Here is a 9,656-nt window from a genome sequence, read left to right as displayed (position 1 = left end):
TTTCTGTGGCTAAAAAACAATTTTTTGAAAGCAACTTTTTCTCTCTTTTAGTTCTCAGTCTTTCAATTTCAAATCTTAGCTAGAAAGCTAGGGAAATAGCTAAGACAAAAAGGGTTTCCTGTTTCTGCTGGGTTATAAAATGTATCTGAGCAAGAGTAAAAAGATAGCAATTACGTCAACAAAGAAATTAAACAATGTAAACAGCAAATTTAAAATATGATTCGCTATGGTTATACCAAAAATGTAGTTGGTAGTATTTTTGGTAAGGAAAATAGAAGAGTTTTAGATACACAGAAAATATAACATATCTTCCACTGAAGCTAAGCATTAGTACAAGATATGTTTTTAGGAATAATGAGTAACAACAAATTACTTTACTTTTACAAGACAAGTTTGATAGCAAAACAGGTTAGCACATTTCAGATGTTTTTTGCTCTACCTGATATAAAACTGAATGGAAACTCATTTTCATCTGAACCTTCCTGGAACAGAACTGCCTTAATCTGTATAAGTTAAAAACATGCTTTTCTTTTTTAGTTCATAATTTATTTTGTTAGTAAATATGTAAATGATAATAACAGCTTGTATTTGGAGAAAACCTTTTTCTATGAAACAAGATTCATTTAAATTATCAAAAGTGTCACATTACACAGCCTCACTTTTCTGATGCATAAACAAAGGTCAAGGCCTAAAAATCTTTTCCAAAAGAAAACACAAATCCTCTTCTAATTCAAGTCATTTTTTTTAACTTCTCACTTTTTCTTCTTCCATCACTTTTCATTGGCTTCCATCTTAGCTTTACTTCCTTGGTAGTAAGGGACTCCTAATTTCTTTTTTTTGGCTTCTTCACTTTTTTTGAGAACAGATAAATCAAATTTTTTCAACAGAAACTTTCTTAGGCTTCATAACTGGTTTTTCTTTAGGTGGGATAAAAGCCTCGTTTCTTTCTGCTTGTCTCTTACTGACTGATTCAGCTTGTTTAGTTTCTATTTGCTCCATTTTTGTTGCTTTTTCTGACTTTCTTTCAAAAGGTATTCAATACTAGCCAATTCTTTATCAATCTGACTTTCTGGCTGTGGAGGCAAGAATGTTGTATACTCATTCTTAATAGTTTTTTTTTCCCTTTGATTCCTTGTATTTATTCAAATTTTTGTGTTTGAACTGCAGCAAAAATCTTTCCCAGTTTTGTGATCTTAATTCAACATCTTCTGAGACCTTTCATTTAATCATTAATGTTTTGATGTTATAGATTGAATGAATATTTTTATAGTATCTAGAGCTATTTTTGACCTTTTTTAAAAAAAGATCTTCTAAAAATTTGTTTATCTTTAATTTTCAACATTCACTTCATAAGATATTTAGTTTCAAATTTTTTCACCATTTCTCCCCTCCCCCACACCAAGACAGCAGGCAATTTGATATAGGCTCTACATATATTTTCATATTGAACCTATTTTCACATTGGGCATGTTGTAAAGACAAATTAGAATCAATGGGAGAAACCATGAGAAAGAAGAAACAAACAAAAGAAAAAGAAAAAGAGAGAGGGAGCAAATAATATGTTTTGATTGCATTCAGACTCCATAGTTCTTTCTCTGGATGTAGATAGCTTTTTCCATCATGAGTCCTTTGGAGTTGTCTTGGATTCTTGCATTGGTAAGAAGAGATGAGTTTACCAAAGTTAGCCATCACACATTATGGCTGTTAGTGTGTACAATGTTCTCCTGGTTCTGCTCACTTCACTCAGCATCAATTCATTCAAGTCTTTCTAGGTTTTTCTGAAGTCTGCCTGCTCATCATTTCTTACAGCACAATAGTATTCTATTACATACATATACCACAACTTGTTCAGCCATTCCCCAACTGATGGGCATTCCCTCAATTTCCAATTCTTTGCTACCACAAAAAGAGCCGCTATAGATATTTTTGTGCATGTGGGTCCTTTTCCCTTGTGTATGATCTCTTTGGGATACAAACCTAGAAGTGCTACTGTTGGGCCAAAGGGTATGCACATTTTTATAGTCCAAATTGTTCTCCAGAATGGTTGGATCAGTTCACAACTGCACCAACAATGCATTAGTGTTCTAATTTTCCCACATCTTCTCCAGCATTTATAATTTTCCTCTTTTGTCATGTTAGCCAATCTGATAGGTGTGATGTGGTACCTCAGAATTTTTTTGATTTGCATTTCTCTAATCAATAGCAATTTATAGCATTTTATGTAATTATAGATAGCTTTAATTTCTTCATCTGAAAACTGCCTATTCATTTACCAATTTGGGAATGATTCATATTCTTATAAATTGACCTTCTTTTAAGCCATTAAATGGTTCAAGAGCTGAAACAGTATTCCCCTGAACCATGATATAACAGTTTGTTAACAGTTCCAATGCCTTTTGGTCCAATAAGCCATTGTTTTCTTTTTACAAATCTCTCTGTTTCTTACTAAAGAACCAATATTGATGATATTACATGAAATGTCATCCTCAAGAATTTGTATTGCTTGCTCAAATGGAACACTTCTTGCTAAAAGCTTTATTAAGTCCTTGACCCTGATGAAGCTATAAGGATCAAAAGTCTTCTTAGTTGTGCAAACAATCATGCTACCTTCAATTAGGTCCAGTGCTGCATTTATGTGATGTTCTTGCAAAGCTTTCTACACCAAAAGGAAAGATTCATTTAGGTAGGCTTCTCTGTATTTCAGGAAAAAACAATTGCAAAATTGCTTTCTTCTAACAGTCCTCTGCAGTTGTTACTCTTTGTAAATGGGGTTTTTTCCATCCATCAGGAACAGTGAGGAGTTCTGATTCATCCACACCATGGTTCCCTTGCTTCTGGTTCTGAAACCCATCCTCTGCTGCTGTGGACCTTTTCTCTGTTCAACTAAATCATGGCTAAAATTGTTAGACAGTGCAGTGCCAGGAGCAAATTCCTGGGATATTGTAATAGTGATTTCCTTCCAAATGACCTTTAATCATTAATCACGGTTTTTTTTTTAAGTTCAGTCTTTCAGCCTATTCTGAACAGACCTAATTGCATTTAGCATATATGTTTTTCAATAAAAGTAACATGACAGATTTTGTGAAATGTTTCACTAAAATTTAAGCACAATATATTTACAGAATTCCCTTGATTTTTTCAGAACATTTCTTTTTTTTAGATTTCTCTAACCTTCCCTTTAATACTGTGTCCAAGATTTTTTTTGCCAAGCATCAAAGTTAAGCTCACCAAACTAGACTTTGCAAACTCCATTCTCATCTGGTCTTGAAAAACCAGGACATTTGCCTTTCTTCATTCCCATAGAATCTCTGTTTTTTTTTCCATGATTTTTTGATAATCATTTCCAGTGTCTCAAGAATTCCATCTGCCAATTCTTTTAATAACTGAGAAAGTAGTTTACCTAGGTCAAGTGACTTCAACTCATTAATATAACAAAGCATTTTATAATTTATCTTTAAGTTATTCTTATTAGATTTGATGATAATGATGATTTTCCCCCTAAGAGGGAGCATGATGTAGTAGTCAATACCTGGGTCTAGCTATTATGATTATTATTCACCTGAAATTTCATCATCATGCTTTTAATTCAGCTGTGGATACTCAACATCTTCCCAAATTGCTCTGCCTCCTCTCCCTTCTGATTACAAAACTGAAGGGTAGAGCACTAAACTTCTCTCAAAAACAATAGGGCAGAGATCTAGACTTTTCAGCTAATTATCTGGTTTACATCTTCAGCTCTCCTTGTTTTGCACTCCATAGAACATGGTGACCCCATGTCAGGTACCCAGTACCCACTTTCCAGATTCCTTTTGTGTATTGTCTTCCCCTATTAGATTGTAAACCACTTGAGGGCAAGGACTCTCTTTCTTTTTCTTATTTGTATTCTTAGTGAATAGCACAGTGACCAGCACATAATAGGCTCTTAATAAATGTTTGTTATATTGTTTCTTATTGAATCATATATTATATTAAGTCCTACCACTGGCATATTCTGATTGTGTGATTTTGGGAATATAATTTCATTTTCCTTTAACTATTTTCTGACTATAAGTGGCAGAAATTGTACTGACATATATCAGAAGAAGAAGTTCTTCACAAGGACCTCATTATGCCAAAGAAATAGCAGGCCCAATCCCCATCTCTATCTATATTTTCCCCGCCTACTGTATGAGATTTTGTGACATTCAAATAAGAACATATATATATGGAGGATCATATATTCACAGATATAGGGTTGAACATTACTTGAGAGGTGGTAAGGTGATCTAATTTAAACTCTTCAATTCATAAATGAGGAAAGTGAGACACAGTTTCATTTTGATGTGCCCCAAATTATTCAAATAGTAATTGACAGACAGTAATCTCCAAATGCAGTGGTCTTTCCATTGTACTGGTAGCTCTGTGCAATTAGAAAGCATTGCATAAATATAACAAGTAATTAGATTATAAGCACTGACCTAAGGCAGTAGTGCAATGGATAGTGTGAGATTTATAACCAAAAAGACTGAGTTTAAATCCTGCCTCAGACACTTACTAGCTGAGTGAATTTGTACAAGTCAGTTTACCTTTCTGCGACTTTCTATCATCTATAAAATTGAGGATAATAATAGTACCTTTAACAGAGGATCCTCACAGTGTTTTGAGGATCAAATGAGTTAAACATATAAAAAGTATTATAAACATTAGATGATGTAAAAATGTTATTATTGTTATTATTATTATTAAACTGAAAAGCATTGCTATATAATAGTTTTAACTTCAATAGTTATTGAAGTATGAACAGCATGTTCTCAAGATCTCTGAAACATCATACATGTATAAGCCCGTAAAAGTCACTTAATCCCTCTATTCCCCATGCAAACATGTATGACTGTAAGTTGCAGAAATGTTACAGATCTGTTTTGAAAGATGCTAGTATGTTAGGACCTAGTGAAACTCAGGTAAAGCTCTAAAAATTCACCAGAAAGATAAATATAAAATAAACCAAAGATAATTAGTTTCAAATTCTTCCCTCCTCTCCAGGCCTGCAAAAAAAGGTTGCGATAATTTTGTGGAAGGAGAGAACATAAATGATGCACAATAGGTGGAAGGAGAAATAGAAATCAGCCCAATCCCATATTTGGAGATGGTGATAGAATAGTGCCCAGCAAAGGGGATCCAGGGCTTCTATCTGTAGATACAGGGCCAGAACAGAACCAGTTTAGTCTGTATCTGACCCAGCATGTAGGCCTTCTAGATTAGAACCACAGAAGTAGACAAGGCCAGACAAGTACTGTCAAAGATAAGGAAAAGTCTTAGCCACTAAACTCAGGGTATTAATCAGGGTCTATCCACATTAGCCAGCAGGACAAGATCAGACTTAGGCCTAATCACAAACCCCTGATCTGGAAACTGAAGCTAAAGATATCAGTAAGCAGAAGAAAATGATGAACACAATGAAGAAAGGCCTTGGGCTGAGAGAAGTCCAAGGGGTAAACCATGAGGAGAGATTAATTCCATTATAAATCTAGGTAGATCCTCAGAGAAAAATAAATGTTCTGGCCACAAAGAATATAACAGTATCTGCAAGAAATTAAACAAAAGAATTAGATATCTAGGGAGGAAAGGATTAACACAATAGAATAAGAATTAATACAACAGAACAGATAGTAGTAAATCTTATACAAGAATTGAACATCCTGAAAATTAGAATAGTCCAAAGAGAAAGTAAGGAGACAACTAGGTGACTCAGTAGATAGGGCATTAGGCTTGGAGTTAGGAAGATCTGAGTACAAATCTGGCCTCAGACACTTACTAGCTGTGTGACCCTAGACAAGTTACTTAACCTCTGAATGCCTTAATCCACTGGAGAAGGAAATAGTAAGCCACTCCAATATCTTTGCAAAGAAAATTCCATGGACAGTGTGGTCCATGGGGTCACAAAGAGTCAGACAAAACTGAACAACTGAACAATAAAAACAACAAATAGAAAGCAATGGTTCATTACACAACAAGAAATATTACAAAAGAATTTTTTTAAAGAAATGAAACAAACAACTCACCTAGAAAATAGATCAAGGAGAGAGAATTTAAGACAAGACTACCTGAAAATCATGACAAAATAAAAGATTTAAAAATCAACAATTGTCCATATCTCTTAGAGACAGAGGGCAAAGTGAACATCAAAAGAGTTCATCAATCTCATCCTGAAAGAAATCTTAAAATGAAACCTTCCTGGAATGTTAGCCATTTCAGATCAATGAAAAAATATTACAAGTACCTGTAAAAGAAAATAGGAGAACCAAGTGGCTATAATCGGGATCACATAAGACTTGCTAGCCACCAAGAGTTTAGAAAAAGATATATGGGGGACAGGGAGCCAAGATGGCAGAGCAAAAGCCGTGACTTGTTTGAGTTCTCCCCCAAACCCCTCCAAATACCTATAAAATGGCTCTAAACAAATGCTAGGGCAGCAGGACCCACAAAAAGACAGAGTGAAACAAATTTCTAGCCCAAGACAACTTGGGTGGTTGATTGGAAAGGTCTATTGCACTAGGCTGGGAGAGGAGCACAGTTCAGGGAGGGCCATGCAGGCAAAGACCAGGCCTCAGTGAACCTGGAGCAGGCTTCAGGGGACTGAATCATGGGCAGCTGTGGCAGTTTCCAGACTTCTCAACCCACAAACACCAAAGACAACTTAGAAAGTCAGTGGGAAAGGTAGGTGACCACCGTTAGAGAGAAGCTCAGTCACAGTCCCACTCCTGGCAAGGCCCTGGGATGATGAGTACTTCCGGAACTCTCAACCCACAGATTGAGGGGAATCAAGTGACTGATCAAAGAGGGATTGCAGGAATCTCTTGCTTTTCCTGTACTTGTATCTGGGTCACAGTTCTGGGTGGTGGTCCTGAGGTGAGGAAGAGTGCTGGCATGGTGGAGCTTATAGTAGCTGTGGAGAAGGAATCCCTCTCACAGTTCCAAGGCAGAAAATAGTGCTTGTAGTCACTCATAGAGCAGATCATAGGCCAGGAAAGAAGTAAACACCTCACCCTTGATCATACCACCTTGGAAGAAATGAAAATTTACAAGTCCCTAGAAGTAACTCTGAAAACAGCTGCACAAAACCCCTACTGTCCCAAGGGACAATACATTCTCCACACTGGAAGCAGATCCCTACCTTAACAAAGAGTTTAAAACTCAAGTAATTGACTGGGAACATGATCAAACCTTGCAAAAAAAAGTCAGATCATAGAATCATTCTTTGGTGACAAAGATCAAAGCATACAACCAGGAGAAGTCAACAAAGTCAAAGTTCCTACATCCAAAGCCTTCAAGAAAAATATGAATCAGTCCCAGGCCATGGAAAAGCTCAGAAAGGATTTTGAGAAGCAAGTCAGAGAAGTAGAGGAAAAACTTGGAAGAGAAATGAGAGTGATGCAATAAAACCATGAAAAACAATTCAATAGCTTGCTAAAGTAGACCCAAAAAAATACTGAAGAAAGTAGCACCTTAAACAATAGCTTAACCCAAATGGCAAAACAGGTACAAAAAGACAATGAAGAGAAGAATGCTTTCAAAAGCAGAATTGGTCAAATGGAAAAGGAAGTCCAAAAGCTCACTGAAGAAAATACTTCCATAAAATTAGAATGGAGCAATTGGGAGTTACTAATTTTGTAAGAAATCAAGACAAGTAAAAAAAAAAAGAAGAATGAAAAAATAGAAGACAATGTGAAATATCTCATTGGAAAAACAACTGACCTGCAAAATAGATCCAGAAGAGATGATTTAAAAATTACTGGACTATCTGAAAGCCATGATCAAAAAAAGAGCCTAGACATCATCTTTCAAGAAATTATCAAGCAAAATTGCCCTGATATTCCAGAACCAGAGGGTAAAATAGAAATGGAAAGAATCCACCAATCACCTCCTGAATGAGATCCCCAAAGGAAAATGCCTAGGAATATTGTAGCCCAATTCCAGAGTTCCTAGGTCAAGGAGAAAACACTGCAAGCAGCCAGAAAGAAACAATTCAAGTATTGTGCAATCACAATTAGTATAACACAAGATTTAGCAACTTCTACATTAAGGGACCGCAGGGCTGGGAATATGATATTCTAGAAGGCAAAGGAGATAGGATCAAAGCCAAGAATCACCTACGTAGCAAAACTGAGTATGATCCTTCAAGGGGAAAATGGACATTCAGTGAAATAGAGGACTTCCAAGCATTCTTGATGAAAAGACCAGAGCTGAGTAGAAAAATTGACTTTCAAATACAAGACTCAAGAGAAGCATGAAGAGGTAAATAGTAAAGAGAAATCATAAGGGACTTACTAAGGTTGAACTGCTTACATTCCTACATGGAAAGATGATATTTGTAACTCTTGAGACTTTTGTCAGTATTAGGGTATTTGGACGGAAAAATTATACGTATAGATAGATAGACAGACAGACAGACAGACAGACAGACAGACAGATAGATAGATAGATAGATAGATAGATAGATAGATAGATAGATGGATAGACAGATACATACATACATACATACATACATACATACATACATAGAATGGCACTGGGTGAGTTGAAGATGAATGGGTGATATCTGGAGAATAAAATTGAGGGGTGAGAGGATTATACTGGGAGAAGGAGAAAAGGAGAGGTACAATGAGGTAAATTATCTCACATAAAACAAACAAGAAAAGACTTTTACTGTGGAGGGGAAGTGGGGGAAGTTTAGTGGGAATGAGTGAATCTTATTCTCATTATATTTGGCTTAAGGAGGGAATAACATACACACTGAATTGAGTACAGAAATCTATCTTACCCTACAGGAAAATAGGGGGGAAGGGGATAAGAGAGCAAGGGGATGATAGAAGAGAGGGCAGATTGGGGGAGGGAGTAATCAGAAGCAAACACTTCTGAGGAGGGACAGGGTTAAAAGAGAGAATGGAATAAATGGAGGGGGGTGGGATAGGATGAAGGTAAATATAATTAGTTTTTCACAACATAACTACAATGGAAGTGTTTTACATGATTATACATGTATAACCTGTATCAAGTTGTGTGCCTCCTCAATGAGGGTGGGTGGGGAGGAAGGAAGGGAGAAAATTTGGAACTCAAAGTTTTAAAAACAAATGTTAAAAATTGTTTTCACATGCAACTGGGAAATAAGATATACAGGCAATGGGGTATAGAAATCTATTTTGCCCTACAGGAAAATAGAAGGGGATGGGGATAAGAGAAGGGGGAGGGGAAGAAGGGAGGGCAGATTAGGGGAAGGGGTATTCAGAATGCACACTGTCTTGGGATGGGGGGAGGGACGAGATGAGGAGAAAATTTGGAACTCAAAACCTTGTGGAAGTGAATATGAAAAACTAAAAATAAACAAATTAATAAAAAAAACAACAACAAAGAAAAAGGAAAAGGAAGAGTGTGTGACATTAGTCTAGAAAGATAGGCCAAAGCAAAATTGTGAATAATGGGCTTTAAATGCCAAGTAGAGTACTTTATGAGGAGTCACTGAAGCTTCTTTGACATGATTAGACTTTAATCTGGCAACTGTGTGGAGAATAGACTAAACCAGCAGTTCTCAAAGTGGGGTCTACAAGGTCCTAAGAATTCATGAGATCCTGCCAGTGGATCCATGATGTGAAAAATATTTTCATAACAATGATAAGATG

The 9,656-nt window shown here is 36.1% G+C and overlaps 1 pseudogene; it reads right to left on the bottom strand.

Moving 5' to 3' along the window:
• Positions 1-752: 752 nt before the first annotated feature.
• Positions 753-9,656, bottom strand: part of LOC114054011 — a 119,799-nt pseudogene continuing 110,895 nt past the window's right edge.

This window comes from Vombatus ursinus, unplaced genomic scaffold (assembly GCF_900497805.2).
Source record: "Vombatus ursinus unplaced genomic scaffold, bare-nosed wombat genome assembly UNPS02014812.1, whole genome shotgun sequence".
NCBI lineage: Eukaryota > Metazoa > Chordata > Mammalia > Diprotodontia > Vombatidae > Vombatus > Vombatus ursinus.
The sequence above is the reverse complement of the archived record's forward strand: the minus strand, read 5'-3'. Positions and strand labels throughout refer to the sequence as shown.